The 25,114-nt window shown below is 35.2% G+C and overlaps 1 protein-coding gene and 1 long non-coding RNA gene across 4 annotated transcripts in view; one reads left to right on the top strand and one right to left on the bottom strand.

Annotated features, from left to right (window-relative positions):
* LOC147029619 (poly(rC)-binding protein 3-like) overlaps nt 1–25,114 on the bottom strand; it is a 481,413-nt gene that overhangs the window by 249,477 nt on the left and 206,822 nt on the right. The gene's annotated exons all lie outside the window — the stretch shown is intronic.
* On the top strand, nt 22,637–23,653 carry LOC147029621 (uncharacterized). The gene is made up of 3 exons (XR_015055733.1): nt 22,637–22,922; nt 23,152–23,209; nt 23,493–23,653. It is a non-coding gene; the product is annotated as an uncharacterized LOC147029621 (long non-coding RNA).

The raw sequence follows: 25,114 nt of genomic DNA, 5'->3' as shown, positions 1-25,114 counted from the left end.
CTTTAGACAAACTCTCGTGAGGTAAACGAATATAGATGATTTATACAAACATGCATGAGTTAATCAATTATAGATGCTTTATACAAACACTCATGTGGTAAACTAATATAGATGATTTATACAAACAGTCATGTCGTTCACAAATATAGATGCTTTATACAAACACTCTTGTGGGAAACGAATATAGATGCTTTATACAAACACCCGTGAGGTAATCAAATATAGATGCTTTATACAAACATTCATGTGGGAAACGAATATAGCTGATTTCTACAAACACTCATGTGGTAATCAAATATAGATACTTTCTACAAACACCTGTGAGGTAATCAAATATAGATGCTTTTTACAAACACTCATGTGGTAAACAAATATAGATGCTTTGTACAAACATTCATGAGATAATCAAATATAGATGCTTGAAACAAACACTCATGAAGTAATCAAATATATATGCTTGAAACAAACACTTGTGTGGAAATCAAATATAGATGCTTTCTACAAACACTCATGTGGTAAAAAAAAATATAGATGCTTTATACAAACACTTATGTGGTTATCAAATATCGACGCTTTATATAAATGCTCGTGAATTCAAAAAAATATAGACACTTTATAGAAACTCTCGTGAGGTAAACAAATATAGATGATATATACAAACACTCATGTGGTAATCAAATATAGATGCTTTATACAAACAGTCGTGAGGTAAATGAAAATTGATAATTTATACATACTCTCATGAGGTAAACAAATATAAACGCTTTATTCAAACACTTGTGAGGTAAACAAATAGAGATGCTTTATACCAACACTTGTGAGGTAAACAAATGTAGATGCTTTATACCAAAACTTGTGAGGTAAACAAATATAGACGCTTTATACAAATTCGTGAGGTAATCAAATATAGATGCATCATACAAACACTCATGAGGTAAACGAATATAGCTGCTTTATACAAACACTCGTGAGATAAACGAATATAGATGCTTTATACAAACATTCATGAGGTAAACAAATATAGATGCTTTATACAAACACTCATGAGGTAAATGAATATAGACGCTTTCTACAAACACTCATGTGGTAAACAAATATAGATGATTTATACCAACACTCATGTGGTAATCAAATATAGAAGCTTTATGCAAACACCTGTGAGGTAACCAAATATGGATGCTTTATGCAAACACTCATGTGGTCAACGAATAAAGATGATTTATACAAACACTCATCTGGTAAACAAATATAGATGCTTTGTACAAACATTCATGAGGTAATCAATTAGAGATGCTTGAAAGAAACACTCATGAAGTAATCAAATTTCGATGCTTGAAACAAACACTTATGTGGTAGTCAAATTTAGATGCTTTATACAAACACTAATGTGGTAAACAAAGAGAGATGCTTTATACAAACACTCATGTGGTAAACAAATATCGATGCTTTGTACAAACACTCATGAGGTAATCGATTATAGATGCTTTATACAAACACTCGTGTGGTAATCAAATATAGCCGCTTTATACAAACAATCGTGTGGTAAACAAATATAGATGCTTTGTTCAAACATTCATGAGGAAATCAAATATAGATGCTTTATACAAACAATTATGAGGTAAACAAATTTAGATGCTTTATATAAACACTCATGAGGTAAACTAATATAGACGCTTTATACAAACACTCATGTGGTAATCAAATATAGATACTTTCTACAAACACCTGTGAGGTAATCAAATATAGATGCTTTTTACAAACACTCATGTGGTAAACAAATATAGATGCTTTGTACAAACATTCATGAGATAATCAAATATAGATGCTTGAAACAAACACTTGTGTGGAAATCAAATATAGATGCTTTCTACAAACACTCACGTGGTAAACAAATATAGATGCTTTATAAAACACTCATGTGGTAATCAAATATCGACGCTTTATACAAATGCTCATGAAGTAAAAAAAATATAGACACTTTATAGAAACTCTCGTGAGGTAATCAAATATAGATGATATATACAAACACTCATGTGGTAATCAAATATAGATGCTTTATACAAACACTCGTGAGGTAAACAAATACAGATAATTTATTCAAACATTCATGAGGAAAACAAAAATAGATGCTTTATACAAACACCCGTGAGGTAAACAAATATAGATGCTTTTGACAAACTCGCGTGAGGTAAACAAATATAGATGCTTCATGCGAACTCTCGTGAGGTAATCAAACATAGATGCTTTCTACAAACACTCATGAGATAAACGAATATAGACGCTTTATCCAAACACTCATGAGGTAAACAAATATAGATGCTTTATACAAACACTCATGAGGTAAACTAATGTAGACGCTTTATACAAATGCTCGTGAAGTAAAAAAAATAGACACACTTTAGACAGACTCTCATGAGGTAAACGAATATAGATGATTTATACAAACACTCATGTGGTAATCAAATATAGATGCTTTATGCAAACTTTCGTGAGGTAAACGCATAAAGATGATTTATACAAACACTCATGTGGTAATCAAATATAGATGCTTTATGCAAACTCTCGTGAGGTAAACGAATGGAGATGATTGATACAAACACTCATGTGGTAATCAATTATAGATGCTTGATACAAACACTTGTGACGTAATCAATTATCGATGCTTTATGCAAACACTCATGTGGTAATCAAATATAGATGCTTTACTCAAACACTCATGTGGTAATCAAATATCGACGCTTTATACAAACACTTGTAAGGTAAACAAATATCGACGCTTTATACAAACACTCGAAAGGTAAACAAATATAGACTCTTTCTGCAAACACTCATGAGGTCAACAAATATTGCCACTTTATAGAAATGCTCATGAAGTTAAAAAAATATAGACACTTAAGACAAACTCTCGGGAGGTAAAGGAATATAGATGATTTTTCAAACACTCATGTGGTAATCAAATATAGATGCTTTATGCAAACTCTCGTGAGGTAAAAGAATGGAGATGATTGATACAAACACTCATGTGGAAATCAAATATAGATGCTTTATACAAACACTCGTGAGGTAAATGAAAATTGATAATTTATACAAACATTCATGAGGTAAACAAATATAGATGCTTTGTACAAACACTTGTGAGGGAAACAAATACAGACGCTTTATACAAACACTCGTGAGGTAAACAAATACAGATAATTTATTCAAACATTCATGAGGAAAACAAATATAGATGCTTTATACAAACACCCGTGAGGTTAACAAATATGGATGCTTTTGACAAACTCGCATGAGGTAAACAAACATAGATGCTTCATGCGAACTCTCGTGAGGTAATCAAACATAGATGCTTTCTACAAACACTCATGAGATAAACGAATATAGACGCTTTATCCAAACACTCATGAGGTAAACAAATATAGATGCTTTATACAAACACTCATGAGGTAAACTAATGTAGACGCTTTATACAAATGCTCGTGAAGTAAAAAAAATAGACACACTTTAGACAGACTCTCATGAGGTAAACGAATATAGATGATTTATACAAACACTCATGTGGTAATCAAATATAGATGTTTTATGCAAACTCTCGTGAGGTAAACGCATAAAGATTATTGATACAAACACTCATGTGGTAATCAAATATAGATGCTTTATGCAAACTCTCGTGAGGTAAACGAATGGAGATGATTGATACAAACACTCATGTGGTAATCAATTATAGATGCTTGATACAAACACTTGTGAGGTAATCAATTATCGATGCTTTATACAAACACTCATGTGGTAATCAAATATAGATGCTTTGTACAAACACTCATGTGGTAATCAAATATCGACGCTTTATACAAACACTCGTAAGGTAAACAAATATTGACGCTTTATACAAACACTCGTAAGGTAAACAAATATAGACTCTTTCTGCAAACACTCATGAGGTCAAGAAATATTGCCGCTTTATACAAATGCTCATGAAGTTAAAAAAATATAGACACTTAAGACAAACTCTCGGGAGGTGAAGGAATATAGATGATTTATACAAACACTCATGTGGTAATCAAATATAGATGCTTTATGCAAACTCTCGTGAGGTAAAAGAATGGAGATGATTGATACAAACACTCATGTGGTAATCAATTATAGATGCTTGATACAAACACTGGTGAGGTAATCAATTATAGATGCTTTATACAAACACTCGTGTGGTAATCAAATATTGGAGCTTGATACAAATGCTCGTGAAGTAAAAAAAAATATAGACACTTTTTACAAACTCTCGTGAGGTAAACAAATATAAATGATTTATACAAACACTCATGTGGTAATCAAATATAGATGCTTTATACAAACACTCATGTGGTAATCAAATATAGATGCTTTATACAAACACCCGTGAGGTAATCAAATATAGATGCTTTCTACAAACACCCATGAGGTAAGCAAATATAGATGCTTTATTCAAACGCTCATGTGGTAAACGAATATAGATGATTTATACAAACACTCATGTCGTTATCAAATATAGATGCTTTATACAAACACTCATGAGGTAAACGAATATAGATGTGTTATACAAACACTCATGAGGTAAGCAAATATAGATGCTTTATACAAACACCCGTGAGGTAAATGAATATCGATGATTTCTGCAAACACTCATGTGGTAATCATATGTAGATGCCTTATACAAACACCTGTGAGATAATCAAATATAGATTCTTAATAGAAACACTCATGTGGTAAACAAATTTAGATGATTTATACAAACACTCATGTGTAATCAAATATAGATGCTTTATACACACACTCATGTGGTAAACAAATATCGACGCTTTATACAAACACTAGTAAGGTAAACAAATATAGACTCTTTATACAAACACTCATGAGGTAAACAAATATCAACGCATTATACAAACACTCGTGTGGCAATCAAATATAGATGCTTAATACAAACACTCATGTGGTAAACAAATATAGATTCTTTATACAAACACTCATGAGGTAAACAAATATCAACGCTTTATACAAACACTCGTAAGATAAACAAATATAGGCTCTTAAAACAAACACTCATGAGGTCAACAAACATCGACGCTTTATACAAATGCTCGTGAAGTAAAAAAAATATAGACCCTTTAGACAAACTCTCGTGAGGTAAACGAATATAGATGATTTATACAAACATGCATGAGTTAATCAATTATAGATGCTTTATACAAACACTCATGTGGTAAACTAATATAGATGATTTATACAAACAGTCATGTCGTTCACAAATATAGATGCTTTATACAAACACTCTTGTGGGAAACGAATATAGATGCTTTATACAAACACCCGTGAGGTAATCAAATATAGATGCTTTATACAAACATTCATGTGGGAAACGAATATAGCTGATTTCTACAAACACTCATGTGGTAATCAAATATAGATACTTTCTACAAACACCTGTGAGGTAATCAAATATAGATGCTTTTTACAAACACTCATGTGGTAAACAAATATAGATGCTTTGTACAAACATTCATGAGATAATCAAATATAGATGCTTGAAACAAACACTCATGAAGTAATCAAATATATATGCTTGAAACAAACACTTGTGTGGAAATCAAATATAGATGCTTTCTACAAACACTCATGTGGTAAAAAAAAATATAGATGCTTTATACAAACACTTATGTGGTTATCAAATATCGACGCTTTATATAAATGCTCGTGAATTCAAAAAAATATAGACACTTTATAGAAACTCTCGTGAGGTAAACAAATATAGATGATATATACAAACACTCATGTGGTAATCAAATATAGATGCTTTATACAAACAGTCGTGAGGTAAATGAAAATTGATAATTTATACATACTCTCATGAGGTAAACAAATATAAACGCTTTATTCAAACACTTGTGAGGTAAACAAATAGAGATGCTTTATACCAACACTTGTGAGGTAAACAAATGTAGATGCTTTATACCAAAACTTGTGAGGTAAACAAATATAGACGCTTTATACAAATTCGTGAGGTAATCAAATATAGATGCATCATACAAACACTCATGAGGTAAACGAATATAGCTGCTTTATACAAACACTCGTGAGATAAACGAATATAGATGCTTTATACAAACATTCATGAGGTAAACAAATATAGATGCTTTATACAAACACTCATGAGGTAAATGAATATAGACGCTTTCTACAAACACTCATGTGGTAATCAAATATAGAAGCTTTATGCAAACACCTGTGAGGTAACCAAATATGGATGCTTTATGCAAACACTCATGTGGTCAACGAATAAAGATGATTTATACAAACACTCATCTGGTAAACAAATATAGATGCTTTGTACAAACATTCATGAGGTAATCAATTAGAGATGCTTGAAACAAACACTCATGAAGTAATCAAATTTCGATGCTTGAAACAAACACTTATGTGGTAGTCAAATTTAGATGCTTTATACAAACACTAATGTGGTAAACAAAGAGAGATGCTTTATACAAACACTCATGTGGTAAACAAATATCGATGCTTTGTACAAACACTCATGAGGTAATCGATTATAGATGCTTTATACAAACACTCGTGTGGTAATCAAATATAGCCGCTTTATACAAACAATCGTGTGGTAAACAAATATAGATGCTTTGTTCAAACATTCATGAGGAAATCAAATATAGATGCTTTATACAAACACTTATGAGGTAAACAAATTTAGATACTTTCTACAAACACCTGTGAGGTAATCAAATATAGATGCTTTTTACAAACACTCATGTGGTAAACAAATATAGATGCTTTGTACAAACATTCATGAGATAATCAAATATAGATGCTTGAAACAAACACTCATGAAGTAATCAAATATATATGCTTGAAACAAACACTTGTGTGGAAATCAAATATAGATGCTTTCTACAAACACTCACGTGGTAAACAAATATAGATGCTTTATAAAACACTCATGTGGTAATCAAATATCGACGCTTTATACAAATGCTCATGAAGTAAAAAAAATATAGACACTTTATAGAAACTCTCGTGAGGTAATCAAATATAGATGATATATACAAACACTCATGTGGTAATCAAATATAGATGCTTTATACAAACACTCGTGAGGTAATCGATTATAGATGCTTTATACAAACACTCGTGTGGTAATCAAATATAGCCGCTTTATACAAACAATCGTGTGGTAAACAAATATAGATGCTTTGTTCAAACATTCATGAGGAAATCAAATATAGATGCTTTATACAAACACTTATGAGGTAAACAAATTTAGATGCTTTATATAAACACTCATGAGGTAAACTAATATAGCCGCTTTATACAAACACTCATGTGGTAATCAAATATAGATACTTTCTACAAACACCTGTGAGGTAATCAAATATAGATGCTTTTTACAAACACTCATGTGGTAAACAAATATAGATGCTTTGTACAAACATTCATGAGATAATCAAATATAGATGCTTGAAACAAACACTCATGAAGTAATCAAATATATATGCTTGAAACAAACACTTGTGTGGAAATCAAATATAGATGCTTTCTACAAACACTCACGTGGTAAACAAATATAGATGCTTTATAAAACACTCATGTGGTAATCAAATATCGACGTTTATACAAATGCTCATGAAGTAAAAAAAATATAGACACTTTATAGAAACTCTCGTGAGGTAATCAAATATAGATGATATATACAAACACTCATGTGGTAATCAAATATAGATGCTTTATACAAACACTCGTGAGGTAAACAATTACAGATAATTTATTCAAACATTCATGAGGAAAACAAAAATAGATGCTTTATACAAACACCCGTGAGGTAAACAAATATAGATGCTTTTGACAAACTCGCGTGAGGTAAACAAATATAGATGCTTCATGCGAACTCTCGTGAGGTAATCAAACATAGATGCTTTCTACAAACACTCATGAGATAAACGAATATAGACGCTTTATCCAAACACTCATGAGGTAAACAAATATAGATGCTTTATACAAACACTCATGAGGTAAACTAATGTAGACGCTTTATACAAATGCTCGTGAAGTAAAAAAAATAGACACACTTTAGACAGACTCTCATGAGGTAAACGAATATAGATGATTTATACAAACACTCATGTGGTAATCAAATATAGATGCTTTATGCAAACTTTCGTGAGGTAAACGCATAAAGATGATTTATACAAACACTCATGTGGTAATCAAATATAGATGCTTTATGCAAACTCTCGTGAGGTAAACGAATGGAGATGATTGATACAAACACTCATGTGGTAATCAATTATAGATGCTTGATACAAACACTTGTGAGGTAATCAATTATCGATGCTTTATGCAAACACTCATGTGGTAATCAAATATAGATGCTTTACTCAAACACTCATGTGGTAATCAAATATCGACGCTTTATACAAACACTCGTAAGGTAAACAAATATCGACGCTTTATACAAATACTCGAAAGGTAAACAAATATAGACTCTTTCTGCAAACACTCATGAGGTCAACAAATATTGCCACTTTATACAAATGCTCATGAAGTTAAAAAAATATAGACACTTAAGACAAACTCTCGGGAGGTAAAGGAATATAGATGATTTTTCAAACACTCATGTGGTAATCAAATATAGATGCTTTATGCAAACTCTCGTGAGGTAAAAGAATGGAGATGATTGATACAAACACTCATGTGGAAATCAAATATAGATGCTTTATACAAACACTCGTGAGGTAAATGAAAATTGATAATTTATACAAACATTCATGAGGTAAACAAATATAGATGCTTTGTACAAACACTTGTGAGGGAAACAAATACAGACGCTTTATACAAACACTCGTGAGGTAAACAAATACAGATAATTTATTCAAACATTCATGAGGAAAACAAATATAGATGCTTTATACAAACACCCGTGAGGTTAACAAATATGGATGCTTTTGACAAACTCGCGTGAGGTAAACACATAGATGCTTCATGCGAACTCTCGTGAGGTAATCAAACATAGATGCTTTCTACAAACACTCATGAGATAAACGAATATAGACGCTTTATCCAAACACTCATGAGGTAAACAAATATAGATGCTTTATACAAACACTCATGAGGTAAACTAATGTAGACGCTTTATACAAATGCTCGTGAAGTAAAAAAAATAGACACACTTTAGACAGACTCTCATGAGGTAAACGAATATAGATGATTTATACAAACACTCATGTGGTAATCAAATATAGATGTTTTATGCAAACTCTCGTGAGGTAAACGCATAAAGATTATTGATACAAACACTCATGTGGTAATCAAATATAGATGCTTTATGCAAACTCTCGTGAGGTAAACGAATGGAGATGATTGATACAAACACTCATGTGGTAATCAATTATAGATGCTTGATACAAACACTTGTGAGGTAATCAATTATCGATGCTTTATACAAACACTCATGTGGTAATCAAATATAGATGCTTTGTACAAACACTCATGTGGTAATCAAATATCGACGCTTTATACAAACACTCGTAAGGTAAACAAATATTGACGCTTTATACAAACACTCGTAAGGTAAACAAATCTCGACTCTTTCTGCAAACACTCATGAGGTCAAGAAATATTGCCGCTTTATACAAATGCTCATGAAGTTAAAAAAATATAGACACTTAAGACAAACTCTCGGGAGGTGAAGGAATATAGATGATTTATACAAACACTCATGTGGTAATCAAATATAGATGCTTTATGCAAACTCTCGTGAGGTAAAAGAATGGAGATGATTGATACAAACACTCATGTGGTAATCAATTATAGATGCTTGATACAAACACTGGTGAGGTAATCAATTATAGATGCTTTATACAAACACTCGTGTGGTAATCAAATATTGGAGCTTGATACAAATGCTCGTGAAGTAAAAAAAAATATAGACACTTTTTACAAACTCTCGTGAGGTAAACAAATATAAATGATTTATACAAACACTCATGTGGTAATTAAATATAGATGCTTTATACAAACACTCATGTGGTAATCAAATATAGATGCTTTATACAAACACCCGTGAGGTAATCAAATATAGATGCTTTCTACAAACACCCATGAGGTAAGCAAATATAGATGCTTTATTCAAACACTCATGTGGTAAACGAATATAGATGATTTATACAAACACTCATGTCGTTATCAAATATAGATGCTTTATACAAACACTCATGAGGTAAACGAATATAGATGTGTTATACAAACACTCATGAGGTAAGCAAATATAGATGCTTTATACAAACACCCGTGAGGTAAATGAATATCGATGATTTCTACAAACACTCATGTGGTAATCATATGTAGAACGTGTGAGGTAAACAAATATAGATGCCTTATGCAAACACTCATGAGGTAAACTAAAATAGACGCTTTATACAAACACTCAAGAGGTAAACGAATATAGATGATTTATACAAACACTCATGTGGGAATCAAATATAGATGCTTTATGCAAACTCTCGTGAGGTAAACGAATGGAGATGATTGATACAAACACTCATGTGGTAATCAATTATAGATGCTTGACACAAACACTGGTGAGGTAATCAATTATCAATGCTTTATACAAACACTCATGTGGTAATCAAATATCGACGCTTTATACAAACACTCATAAGGTAAACAAATAGCGACGCTTTATATAAACACTCGTAAGGTAAACAAATATAGACTCTTTCTGCAAACCCTCATGAGGTCAACAAATATTGCCGCTTTATACAAATGCTCATGAAGTTAAAAAAATATATAGACACTTAAGACAAACTCTCGGGAGGTAAACGAATATGGATGATTTATACAAACACTAATGTGGTAATCAAATATAGATGCTTTATGCAAACTCTCGTGAGGTAAACGAATGGAGATGATTGATACAAACACTCATGTGGTAATCAATTATAGATGCTTGATACAAACACTGGTAAGGTAATCAATTATAGATGCTTTATACAAACACTCGTGTGGTAATCAAATATTGGAGCTTTATACAAACACTTATGTGGTAATCAAATATAGATGCTTTATACAAACACTCATGTGGTAAACGAATATAGATGATTTATACAAACACTCATGTGGTAATCAAATATAGATGCTTTCTACAAACACCCATGAGGTAAGCAAATATAGATGCTTTATTCAAACACTCATGTGGTAAACGAATATAGATGATTTATACAAACACTCATGTGGTTATCAAATATAGATGCTTTATACAAACACTCATGAGGTAAATGAATATAGATGTGTTATACAAACACTCATGAGGTAATCAAATATAGATGCTTTATACAAACACCCGTGAGGTAAACGAATATCGATGATTTCTACAAACACTCATGTGGTAATCATATGTAGATGCCTTATACCTGTGAGGTAATCAAATATAGATTCTTAATAGAAACACTCATGTGGTTAACAAATTTAGATGATTTATACAAACACTCATGTGTAATCAAATATAGATGCTTTATGCACACACTCATGTGGTAAACGAATATAGATGCTTTATGCAAACATTCATGAGGTAAACAAAGATAGATGCCTTATGCAAACACTCATGAGGTAAACGAATATAGACACTTCATACAAACATGCGTGAGGTAAACAAATATAGATGCCTTATGCAAACACTCATGAGGAAAACTAAAATAGACGCTTTATACAAACACTCATGAGGTAAACAAATATAGATGCTTTATACAAACACCCGTGATGTAAACAAATATAGATGCTTTATACAAACACCATGAGGTAAACAAATATAGATGCTTTATGCAAAATCTCGTGAGGTAATCAAATATAGATGCTTTGTACAAACACTCCTGAGGTAAACGAATCTTGACGTTTTATACAAACACTCGTGAGGTAAACAAATACAGACGCTTTCTGCAAACACTAATGTGGTAATCAAATATCGATGCTTTATGCAAACTATCGTGAGGTAAACGAATAGAGATGATTTATTCAAAGACTCATGTGGTAATCAAATATAGATGCTTTATACAAACACCCGTGAGGTGAACGAATAGAGATTATTTATACAAACACTCATGTGGTAATCAAATATGGATGCTTTATGCAAACTCTCGTGAGGTAAACGAATAGAGATGATTTTTACAAACACCTGTGAGGTAATCAAATATAGATTCTTAATAGAAACACTCATGTGGTGAACAAATTTAGATGATTTATACAAACACTCATGTGTAATCAAATATAGATGCTTTATGCACACACTCATGTGGTAAACGAATATAGATGCTTTATGCAAACATTCATGAGGTAAACAAAGATAGATGCCTTATTCAAACACTCATGAGGTAAACGAATATAGACACTTCATACAAACATGCGTGAGGTAAACAAATATAGATGCCTTATGCAAACACTCATGAGGAAAACTAAAATAGACGCTTTATACAAACACTCATGAGGTAAACAAATATAGATGCTTTATACAAACACCCGTGATGTAAACAAATATAGATGCTTTATACAAACACCATGAGGTAAACAAATATAGATGCTTTATGCAAAATCTCGTGAGGTAATCAAATATAGATGCTTTGTACAAACACTCCTGAGGTAAACGAATCTTGACGTTTTATACAAACACTCGTGAGGTAAACAAATACAGACGCTTTCTGCAAACACTAATGTGGTAATCAAATATCGATGCTTTATGCAAACTATCGTGAGGTAAACGAATAGAGATGATTTATTCAAAGACTCATGTGGTAATCAAATATAGATGCTTTATACAAACACCCGTGAGGTGAACGAATAGAGATTATTTATACAAACACTCATGTGGTAATCAAATATGGATGCTTTATGCAAACTCTCGTGAGGTAAACGAATAGAGATGATTTTTACAAACACCTGTGAGGTAATCAAATATAGATTCTTAATAGAAACACTCATGTGGTGAACAAATTTAGATGATTTATACAAACACTCATGTGTAATCAAATATAGATGCTTTATACACACACTCATGTGGTAAACGAATATAGATGCTTTATGCAAACACTCATGAGGTAAACAAAGATAGATGCCTTATGCACACACTCATGAGGTAAACGAATATAGACACTTTATACAAACACGTGTGAGGTAAACAAATATAGATGCCTTATGCAAACACTCATGAGGTAAACTAAAATAGACGCTTTATACAAACACTCATGAGGTAAACGAATATAGATGATTTATACAAACACTCATGTGGTAATCAAATATAGATGCTTTATGCAAACTCTCGTGAGGTAAACGCATAAAGATGATTTATACAAACACTCATGTGGTAATCAAATATAGATGCTTTATGCAAACTCTCGTGAGGTAAACGAATGGAGATGATTGATACAAACACTCATGTGGTAATCAATTATAGATGCTTGATACAAACACTGGTGAGGTAATCAATTATCAATGCTTTATACAAACACTCATGTGGTAATCAAATATAGATGCTTTATACAAACACTCATGTGGTAATCAAATATCGACGCTTTATACAAACACTCGTAAGGTAAACAAATAGCGACGCTTTATACAAACACTCGTAAGGTAAACAAATAGCGACGCTTTATACAAACACTCGTAAGGTAAACAAATATAGACTCTTTCTGCAAACACTCATGAGGTCAACAAATATTGCCGCTTTATACAAATGCTCATGAAGTTAAAAAAAATATAGACACTTAAGACAAACTCTCGGGAGGTAAAGGAATATAGATGATTTATACAAACACTAATGTGGTAATCAAATATAGATGCTTTATGCAAACTCTCGTGAGGTAAACGAATGGAGATGATTGATACAAACACTCATGTGGTAATCAATTATAGATGCTTGATACAAACACTGGTGAGGTAATCAATTATAGATGCTTTATACAAACACTCGTGTGCTAATCAAATATTGGAGCTTTATACAAACACTTATGTGGTAATCAAATATAGATGCTTTATACAAACACCCGTGAGGTAATCAAATATAGATGCTTTATACAAACACTCATGTGGTAAACGAATATAGATGATTTATACAAACACTCATGTGGTAATCAAATATAGATGCTTTATACAAACACCCATGAGGTAAGCAAATATAGATGCTTTATTCAAACACTCATGTGGTAAACGAATATAGATGATTTATACAAACACTCATGTGGTTATTAAATATAGATGCTTTATACAAACACTCATGAGGTAAACGAATATAGATGTGTTATACAAACACTCATGAGGTAATCAAATATAGATGCTTTATACAAACACCCGTGAGGTAAACGAATATCGATGATTTCTACAAACACTCATGTGGTAATCATATGTAGATGCCTTATACCTGTGAGGTAATCAAATATAGATTCTTAATAGAAACACTCATGTGGTTAACAAATTTAGATGATTTATACAAACACTCATGTGTAATCATATATAGATGCTTTATGCACACACTCATGTGGTAAACTAATATAGATGCTTTATGCAAACATTCATGAGGTAAACAAAGATAGATGCCTTATGCAAACACTCATGAGGTAAACGAATATAGACACTTCATACAAACATGCGTGAGGTAAACAAATATAGATGCCTTATGCAAACACTCATGAGGAAAACTAAAATAGACGCTTTATACAAACACTCATGAGGTAAACAAATATAGATGCTTTATACAAACACCCGTGAGGTAAACAAATATAGATGCTTTATACAAACACCATGAGGTAAACAAATATAGATGCTTTATGCAAAATCTCGTGAGGTAATCAAATATAGATGCTTTGTACAAACACTCCTGAGGTAAACGAATCTTGACGTTTTATACAAACACTCGTGAGGTAAACAAATATAGACGCTTTCTGCAAACACTAATGTGGTAATCAAATATCGATGCTTTATGCAAACTATCGTGTGGTAAACGAATAGAGATGATTTATTCAAAGACTCATGTGGTAATCAAATATAGATGCTTTATACAAACACCCGTGAGGTGAACGAATAGAGATTATTTATACAAACACTCATGTGGTAATCAAATATGGATGCTTTATGCAAACTCTCGTGAGGTAAACGAATAGAGATGATTTTTACAAACACTCATGTGGTTATCAAATATAGATGCTTCATGTAAACTCTCTTGAGGTAATCAGATTTAGATGCTTTATGCAAACACTCATGTGGTAATCAAATATAGATGCTTTATGCAAACCCTCATGAGGTACTCAAATATAGATGCTTTATGGCTAAGCACACGTAAGTGGTTACCACCCCTATTTTAGGGCATACCCTGACTTGAGTGGCATTTTTGAAAGTCACACAGACTACTACCGGTCATGAAATTTGGTTCATTGCACAGACAGTATTCCATAGGACCTTAAAATATATATGTTCATGGGTCTATTATGTATATTACTGAATCTACAGGATTTTTATTGAATATACCTGCCCAGTTTTGGCCTCTTTTCTTGTTTCACCTTAAAATCTCTTCTTCTTCTTCTTTCGGCTGCTCCCGTTAGGGGTCGCCACAGCAGATCATCCGTATGATGCGCATAGTGATTTGGCACATGTTTTACGCCGGATGCCCTTCCTGACGCAACCCTGGTCGCCTCTTACGACACAGGGATATGGTACACCTATTTTAACCGGGGTATACACCGGCCCAGTATACTGGTACTCATTTCGCCGACCTCGGAAGGATGACAGGCTGAGTCAACCCCCTGGTGTATTAATTCAGTGGCCCAACGGGGCTTGAACTCAGGACATTTTGGATCCCAAGCCGCTGCCCTAACCACTGCGCCAACACCAGGCTCGAAAACAACTTGTTTCACCTTAAAATATGACATATATTAGACCATGCAAAAATACAACATATAAAACATTCTCTCTGAAATTTCTCATCTAATCAAAAGGTTGTCACCCACCGTCTGAGAAAATCAGCATTTGTGTCGGTCAGTGATGGATTCGCATGATATATGCACATTCTAGCATATTTTTATTTTTTCTTGTTTTTTGTCCTTTTTAAGCCTGGAACTATGAAATCCCTGAACAAAATGACTAGTTTATCAATATCTCATATTTACATGTCAAAAATTATTCAACTTATTACCAATAACACTGAACAACAAATTTCAAAAAATATTTTTTACTGGAGATGTGTAAAGTGATTAAGACTAATTTGGGTACGCTGATTTCAAAAATCATAACCGTTTTGCTGTATCACGTCAGGATTTTCAGTAACAGAAATATTCCAATTGCCTAGAAGTCAGGATTTCAATGAAATTTACATATGTCTTTAACATGTCTATTTCGTACAATTGTTGTTAACTTGTGTTATATTTCTTTCTTTCAGATAAAGATGAGTAGGCGTTCTTGTACCAATCATCCTGACAACTTCTGTTATGTCTGTGGTCGGTATACCAAAAAAGATCAACAGCGAAGTATATCTACAGCAGTGAAAATGAAGGCCGCCTACTTTCACTACTTCGGGTGTAAGGTGGGGGACCAAGAACAGAGCTGGGCACCACACATCTGCTGCACAAGCTGTCACACAACCTTGACTCAGTGGTTGGTGGGCAAGCGCGCGAGCATGCCATTTGCGGTGCCCATGATATGGCGTGAGCCGCAGAATCATCATGATGATTGTTATTTCTGCTGCACAAGCATCGCCGGCTTCAACAAGAAGAATAAAGGTCACATCAAGTATGCTGACTGCGTCTCTGCTCGTAAACCTGTGCCTCATGATGACGAGAACCCCGTTCCAACACCTCCAGCTGATCAGAACATAGCTGTAAGCAGTGGTGAAGAGGATGGTGATGATGAACCTTTTGAACCCGACACTCAAGAATCACACCTTCTGAACCAGGGAGACTTAAATGATCTTGTAAGAGATCTCTCGCTGTCAAAGGCGAAGGCAGAGCTGTTTGGATCAAGGTTGCAGCAGTGGAATCTACTTGAACCTAACACCAAGATATCCTTGTTCAGAGCACGTCACAGAGACATGGCTGAGTTCTTTGAGATGGAAGACACGATGACATTCTGCAGTGACATCAACGGTCTGTTGAAAGAACTTGGGTGTGATCACGATCCTGCAGACTGGCGCCTCTTCATCGACTCGGGGAAGAACAGCTTGAAGGCTGTTTTGCTCCACAATGGCAACGAGAAACCATCAGTCCCACTGGCTCACACGTTCGGCATGACAGAGACCTATGAGACTATGAGGCAGCTGCTTGATTCCATCAAGTACAATGACTTCAACTGGCACATCTGCGGAGACTTGAAAGTGGTGGCGCTGTTGTTAGGGCTGCAGTCAGGCTACACGAAATACATGTGCTTCCTTTGTCTCTGGGATAGCAGAGACGACAAGAATCACTGGACGAAGAAAGATTGGGAAGAGCGAAAAGAGCATGTGAAGCATGTCGCCCTTGTCGACCCAGCCAAGGTTTTCCTTCCACCACTCCACATAAAGCTCGGCTTGATGAAAAGTTTTGTACGGGCAATGGATCTGAATGGGCGTGGGTTTTTATACCTCAAGGAAAAGTTTGGCAACACCTTGTCGGAGGCCAAGATCAAGGCTGGTGTCTTTGTTGGACCGCAAATCTGACAGATTATGAAGGACGAAACTTTTCCGACAACTCTAAACCCCAAAGAGCTGGCAGCGTGGAGGAGCTTCAAAGCTGTGATGGACAACTTCTTGGGGAACGAGCGCGCGGACAGCTATGAAGAAATAGTGCAGCAGCTGCTGGAGTCCTTCAGGAAACTTGGCTCCAGGATGTCCCTGAAAATCCATTTCCTCCACCAGCACCTGAACTTCTTCCCTGACAACTTGGGAGCAGTCTCGGACGAGCACGGCGAGCGATTCCACCAAGAGATTTCACTCATGGAGACGCGTTACCAAGGGCGGCACAACCCGAACATGATGGGCGATTTCTGCTGGTTCCTGCATCGTGAAACTGACACAGAGCAGCACAAACGCAAAGCCAAATGCCTAAAGCATTTTTAATTACATTCTAGTGGAGTTTTTCTGTAATTTCTATAATTTTGAAGCATTCATGATGAAATAAATGAATTTTTGTAAATTTCATTGAAATCCTGACTTCTAGGCAATGGGAATATTTCTGTTACTGAAAATCCTGACGTGATACAGCAAAACGGTTATGATTTTTGAAATCAGCGTACCCAAATTAGTCTAAATCACTTTACACATCTCCAGTAAAAAAATTTTGTTGTTCAGTGTAATCAATGTAAAAAAATTTAGATGATCTGGGTGGATACTTAATTACAGCGGCTTGACAGAACTTTCCAACCCATATGTCCGACTTTACGTCACGTTTTTTAAAAAAAAATGCTTTTATTCTTCTGTGCATCAGATTATTTTCACTAAAATTTAATTACAAATGGGGCACAGTGATATAGATATAACAGTATAAAAAAAATTGAAAACATGGTTTAGAGTAATTTTGCATTTTTGCACGTCACACTTTTTTGAATTTGATTAAAAAATGAATTTTCTTAAAATTGTTTTTTTTGTATTTTTCGATGTATTTAAAAAATATTTTATTAATTTAGAAGGCAGTTAAAACAGTTTTGGAGAATTTAGAGAGCTTTTTGTTACTCCCAGAATTGATTGAATTGAAAATTTACATCCAAGAATTTGTTCGATAAATCTCTCTTTTAGTGCTTTTCAGCATCTGACAGTCACTGAATAGAGCAGTAATAAAAAATAGGTATGTATTATTTCTTAATAATCCCAGAAATTGGTATTTTGATTATTAGATTAGTTGCTCAAATAATTACATAAGTAGGGTGAATATACTGATTCTGGCTCACTTTTTCCCATGTAAGTGAATGGGGGATTTTAAGCGATTCATATTTTTTTCCCTAAAAAAGTAAACCTCCATTTTATCCCAAGGTATATTTATTTGTCTCCCCTTTTAACATAGGGGCACTCTGTTCAAATAACCAATACAATAAGATGAAGATTTGTTCAAGTAGCAAAGTAGTAATGTGATTTGTTAAAGGTGATTCTGATGAAATATCTGAAACATGTAAGCCGAGGGACACTTTTTCAAATAACCAATGCATATTGTTTAGCTCACTCATTGAACCTATAAACATTTGTTCATTCTCAAATTCCTTCAATAGTTTAATTTTCTTTGCACAATAATCCCCATCTAAAATATTTAAAAATAAAACATTTGAATCTTTATATTTTTCAAGATACCCCTTTTGTGTCATTATGAAATGATATACTTCTCTTTATGACCTCATCTGACCACCTCCTGAGTTGCATATCATTTTTTTTTGCATAAACCACGCCATAAACAAGTTTTGTTTCAAATCGTTTCAGTACGTGCCGTGAAAATGAAGAAGTGTTTTGCGACACAGTCATGGTGTGAAAATGAGGAAGTGTTTTTGGACAGTCATGCTGTGAAAAAATAGGAACTATTCTGTGAGAGACAAGGCCTCGTGTTTATATTTTAAATCAGAACACGAACAGGCTTTTAAACATGAGTTTAATCAAAATCATATAAGGGCATTTTAATTATGTTTTGAAAATGATTCATACTATTTGAGAATGTATCATCCAATTATTTTCCAAGCTGTCTCGCCCAAAGCGTCATTTCCTGTGGCCACACCCGATGATTAGGCAATTTCCTCATCATTGCCTTATCAGTGATTCGCCAGACAAAGTTTCTGCCAGACGGGATTTTCATTTTTACAACTGAGACATGAACGATCTTTCTTCCAGCGAACAAAACAGCTCACCACAAAGTTGGTAAGCTTGTGTATGGGTTCCTCTTTGAACGATGAAGCAATTGATTATAAATTAAATCGTGATAATCCTGATATATATTTTTTTCCTGGCAGGTCCTTGGAAGAAGAGCAGTTTTACATATCATGACAAGGTGCATGAAATTAATGCTGTTATTGAAGAGGAAATCTTATCACGGCCTCTGATCTTTTTGCCACCTTGTACCAATGGTAAAAAACTGAGACATGGACTATCTTTCTTCCGACGAAGAAAACAGCTCACCACTAAATTGGTAAGCTTGTGTATGGGTTCCTCTTTGAACGATGAAGCAATTGATTATAAATCAAGTCGTGATAATCCTGATATATATTTTTCCTGGCAGGTCCTTGGAAGAAGAGGAGTTTACATATCATGATGAGGTGCATGAAATTAATGCTTTTATTGAAGAGGTCAATGATCTTAGAAGAGAATTGAAAAACATTTTTAATGACTGCCACGAAGTCTTATCACGGCCTCTGATCTCGAATGAATTAAACCAACGGTGAGACGTGTGTGTGTGTGTGTGTGTGTGTGTGTGTGTGTGTGTGTGTGTGTGTGTGTGTGTGTGTGTGTGTGTCTGTCCCTGTCTGTTTGTCTCTCTCTATCTCTCCCTGTCTGTCTCTTTGTATCTCTCTCTCTCTGTTTATCTCTCTGTCTGTCTTTCCACCAACCTCTCTCTGTCTGTCTATCCATATATACCCTTGACTCATTTTTTTTGTTTTTTTCAGCTCGATCACACAACATAAGCTGTTGAAGAAATCTGGTACAACACATGATTTTCTGGAGGTAAATGTTTCTGAATTATTATTTAGTTATTTGTTTACTCTCTCTTTGGAATGTAGCCTTATGTAGGTTGTATCATTAGTTTGGACGCGGTTGTGCCAGTACACTGGAATTCATTTGATTGGCCTCGGAAGGATGACAGGCTGAGTCGGCCTCCTGGTGTGTTAATTCAGTGGTCAACGAGGCTTGAACTTAGAACCAACACCAGGATTATTAATATTACCATGTAATTATGTTTATAAAACCAAATTATTATCCACTTTTTGTTTCAAAACAGAATATGGTGTCTGAGTTTCGAAATCACAAGACATCTGAAGAAGATTGCTGGGAAAGATTATACATTCTCGCAAATGAATATTTAATATTTTCAATTTTGATTAATTTGTTTTGTTTTGTTTACAATTACTTGATTTTGAATTACAAAAAAAGAATCAAGACATGAAGAGGAGAGGGAGGGAGGGGGGGGGTAGGTGCGCTCCCCCAACAACCCATCACCCCCTCATCCCACCCCCTCCCCTCCCCATGTGCGTGTGTGTGAGGAAGGGTGGGGGTGGGATGAGGGAGGTGGTGGGTCAAAGGTGGGGGCGCACAGGGGGGATGAGGGGGTGGAGCTTGTGTGGGATAGGCTTGTGTGGGAGGGGCTTGTGTGGGAGGGGGTTGTGTGGGTGGGGTTTATGTGGGCGGGACTTCGGTGGGGAGTACGGTGAATATACTGGTTCTGGCTCACTTTTCCCCATGTAAATGAATGGGGGATTTTCAGCGATTCATATTTTTTTTCCCTAAAAATAAACCCCCTTTTTATCCCAAGGTATATTTATTTGTCTCCCCTTTTAACCTGGGGACACTTTTTTTTTTTTCAAATAATCCATGCAATAAGATAAAGATTTGTTCAAGTACTAAAGTGGTAATGTGATTTGTTAAAGGTGATTCGAAAGAAATATCTGAAACGTCTAAGCCTCGGGACACTCTTTATCAAATAACCGATGCATATTGTTTAGCTCACTCATTGAACCTATAAAGATTTGTTCATTCTCAAATTCCTTCAATAGTTTAATTTTCTTTGCACAATAATCCCCATCTAAAATATTGAAAAACAAAACATTTGAATCTTTATATTTTTTAAGATACCCCTTTTGTGCCATTACGAAATGATAAACTTCTCTTAATGATCTCATCTGGCCACCGCCTGGGTTGCAAATCATTTTTGTGCATAAACCACGCCATAAAAAAAGTTTTGTTTCAAATGTTTTCAGTTCGTGCCATGAAAATGAGGAAGTGTTTTTTTGACACGGTCGTGCTGTGAAAATGAGGAAGTGTTTTTGGACAGTCATGCTGTGAAAAAAGTAGGAACTATTCTGTGAGACAAGGCCTCGTGTTTCTATCTCATCTCAGAACACGAACAGGCTTTTAAACAAAAGTTTAATCAAAACCATTTTAGGGTATTTCAAGTATGTTTTAAAAATGATTCATACAATTTGAGAATATATCGCCCAGTTATTTTCAAAGCTGTCTCGCCCGAAGCATCATTTCCTGTGGCCACACCCAATGATTAAGCAATCTCCTCATCGTTGCCTTATAAGTGATTCGCCAGACAAAGTTTCTGCCAGACGGGATTTTCATTTTTATAACTGAGACATGAGCGATCTTTCTTCCGCGAACAAAACAGCTCAACACAAAGTTGGTAAGCCTGTGTATAGGTTCCTCTTTGAACGATGAAGCAATTGATTATAAATTAAATCGTGATAATTCTGATATATTTTTTTTTTCTTGGCAGGTCCTTGGAAGAAGAGCAGTTTACATATCACGACGAGGTGCATGAAATTAATGCTCTTATTGAAGAGGTCAATCATCTTAGAAGAGAATTGAAAAGCATTTTTAATGACTGACACGACGTCTTATCACGGCCTCTGATCTTTTTACCATCTTGTACCAATGGTAAAAAAAACTGAGACATGGACTCACTCTCTTCCAATGAAGATAACAGCTCACTACAAAGTTGGTAAGTTTGTGTATGGTTTCCTCTTTGAACAATGAAGCAATTGATTATAAATTAAATCGTGATAATGCGAAAATATATATTTTTTCCTGGCAGGTCCTTGGAAGAAGTGGAGTTTACATATCACGATGAGGTGCATCAAATGAATGCTCTTATTGAAGAGGTCAATGATTTTAGAAGAGAATTGAAAAACATTTATAATGACTGGTACGAAGTCTTATCACAGCCTCTGATCTCGAATGAATTAAACCAATGGTGAGACACGTGTGTGTGTGTGTGTGTGTGTGTGTGTGTGTGTGTGTGTGTGTGTGTGTGTGTGTGTGTGTGTGTGTGTGTGTGTGTGTGTGTCTCTTTCCCTGTCTGTTTGTCTCTCTCTATCTCTCCCTGTCTGTCTCTTTGTATCTCTCTCTGTCTGTCTTTCTACCTACCTCTCTCTGTCTGTCTCTCCATCTATACCCTTGACTCATTATTTTATTTTTTTCAGCTCGATCACACAACATAAGCTGTTGAAGCAATCTGGTACAACACATGATTTTCTGGAGGTAAATGTTTCTGAATTATTATTTAGTTATTTGTTTATTAATATCACTCTCTCTTTGGAATGTCACCTTATGTTGGTTGCATAATTAGATTGGACGCGGTTTTGTCAGTACACTGGAATTCATTTTATTGGCCTTGGAGGGATGACAGGCTGAGTCGGCCTCCTGGTGTGTTAATTCAGTGGTCAACGAGGCTTGAACTTAGAACCAACACCAGGCTTACTCATATTACCATGTAATTATCTTTATAAAACCTAATTATTATCCACTTTTTGTTTCAAAACAGAATATGGTGTCTGAGTTTCAACATCACAAGACATCTGAAGAAGATTGCTGGGAAAGATTATACATTCTCGCAAATGAATATTTAATATTTTCAATTTTGATTAATTATATTTGTTTTGTTTACAATTACTTGATTTTGAATTTCAAAAAGAGAATCAAGACATGAAGGAGAGGGAGGGAGGGGGTGGGGGGGGGGAAGGTGCGCTCCCCCAACGACCCATCACCCCCTCATCCCACCCCTCCCCTCCCCATGTGTGTGTGTGGGGAAGGGTGGGGGTGGGATGAGGGAGGTGGTGGGTCAAAGGTGGGGGTGCACAGGGGGATGAGGGGGTGGGGCTTGTGTGGGTGGGGTTTATGTGGGCGGGGCTTGTGTGGGCGGGGCGTGTGTGGGCGGGGCTTGTGTGGGTGGGGTTTATGTGGGCGGGGCTTCGGTGGGGGCTTGTGTGGGCGGGGCATGTGTGGGCGGGGCTTGTGTGGGTGGGGTTTATGTGGGCGGGGCTTCGGTGGGGGCTTGTGTGGGTGGGGCGTGTGTGGGCGGGGCTTGTGGGAGGGCGTTTATGTGGGTGGGGCTTGTGTGGGCGGGGCTTCGGTGGGGTTTATGTGGGTGGGCTTCGGTGGGGTTTGTGTGGGCAGGGTTATGTGGGTGGAGCTTGTGTGGGAGGGGTTTATGTGGGCAGGGTTTATGTGGGTGGGGCTTGTGTGGGCAGGGTTTATGTGGGAGGGGTGAATGTGGATGAGGCTTATGTGGATGAGATTTGTGTGGATAAATGGATGGGTGGAGAGATGGGTGGATGGGTGGATGAGTGGAGCTTGTGTGGATGGGTGGATAATTTTTTAATTAAATAAACATGTTGTGTGTGGGGAACTAATTAACTAATCACTAATTATGTGAAGATGATGAATATGGGTGGAGCTTGTGTGGGGTTTGTGTGTGTGGAGCTTGTGTGGGGTGGAGTTTTTGTGTGGAGCTTGTGGGGGGTTTGTGTGTGGTGGGGTTTGTGTGGGGTTTGTGTGGGGTGGGGTTTGTGTGGAGCTTGTGTGGGGTGGGGTTTATGTGGGTGGGTTTTGTGTGGGCGGAGTCAAAAAGGGGTGGAGTCAAAAAATTTCAATTTATCTTTGTCTTTTGTAATTCCTGTGAATAAAATGAACCTAAAATCTCTTCCGCTTCCAAATCATATATCTTATAAGTCCAAGGAACCGTATCTATTACATCAACAATTTTAAAAAGTTCATTCGTCCATCGTTTAATATAACCCTTTTCAAAATGAGATTTCCACCTATATATTCTTACGATATCACCAACTTTGAACTTAGGTTTTCTGACATTAATCTCTTTTTCATATTTTAATTTTGTAAATGTTTCTGATGGTTTTATATTTGTTGACGTGTGAACCGTGTTATTATACTTATCCACAATATCCTGAATAAAAGATGACCATTGTTGTGAACCGAGTTGTGTGAATTTTTTATATAATCTCTCTTTTAAGGTACGATTAAAACGTTCAACAACAACTGCCTTCCCTTCATTAAAGGTACTGTATAATGTAATACTGTTATTTTTTAGAAAATTCATAAATGTCTTGTTATAAAACTCTCTACCCTCATCAGTCCACAATTTTTTAG

The sequence above is a fragment of the Eptatretus burgeri genome, chromosome 3 (assembly GCF_056783735.1).
Source record: "Eptatretus burgeri isolate ZD-2024b chromosome 3, Ebu_testis_v1, whole genome shotgun sequence".
NCBI lineage: Eukaryota > Metazoa > Chordata > Myxini > Myxiniformes > Myxinidae > Eptatretus > Eptatretus burgeri.
This window is presented reverse-complemented; position numbering and strand designations above follow the sequence as displayed.